We start from the raw sequence: 578 nt of genomic DNA, 5'->3' as shown, positions 1-578 counted from the left end.
GTACAGGTACAGTGCCTTGCTCAAGAGCACCTGGCAGTGCCCAGGAGGTGAAGTAGCAACTCTCTAGCCACCAATCCACACTCCGTACTTATTGGTCCATATGGGGACTTGAACCAGTGACCATCCAGTTCCCAACCCAACTCCCTACGGACTGAGCTACTGCCACTCCAAAGATAGATAGATAGAGATATAGACAGAGATATAGATAGAGAGAGAGAGGATAGAGATAGATAGATATAGATCGAAAAAGTGATAATGTTGAAAAAAAGGAACTGAATCTTAACCCTTGTGTTTTCTTCTCGTCAAAATTGAAAATCAACACTTTTGTTGATGCTTTTTATTGATGTTTTTAACTTTTTCTTACGTTTTTGTCCCTTTTCAACACTTTTGTCCCTTTTTTTCAATGTTTGTCTTTTTTTTTTTGACGTTTTCAACACTACGTAACACTAACTTATTAACTTTAGTTCAGTTACTTTTGGATTTTATGCTCAATAAACCTCATTTATAGGAAATTATAGCTAATGTTTAAGTTAGAAAAGCAGAAATTAGGAATTATTTCGACTAAAATTAAAGGAATA

General features: G+C 35.5%; 1 protein-coding gene and 1 pseudogene across 1 annotated transcript in view; both read left to right on the top strand.

Moving 5' to 3' along the window:
- The window catches only part of LOC116674034 (gastrula zinc finger protein XlCGF57.1), a 138,681-nt gene that overhangs the window by 108,564 nt on the left and 29,539 nt on the right, over positions 1-578 (top strand). The gene's annotated exons all lie outside the window — the stretch shown is intronic.
- The window catches only part of LOC116674235 (ornithine decarboxylase-like), a 4,935-nt pseudogene that overhangs the window by 303 nt on the left and 4,054 nt on the right, over positions 1-578 (top strand).

The sequence above is a fragment of the Etheostoma spectabile genome, chromosome 24, assembly GCF_008692095.1.
Source record: "Etheostoma spectabile isolate EspeVRDwgs_2016 chromosome 24, UIUC_Espe_1.0, whole genome shotgun sequence".
NCBI classification, from domain to species: domain Eukaryota; kingdom Metazoa; phylum Chordata; class Actinopteri; order Perciformes; family Percidae; genus Etheostoma; species Etheostoma spectabile.
Note: the sequence above shows the minus strand (reverse complement) of the source record. Positions and strands in the feature narration are given on the sequence as shown.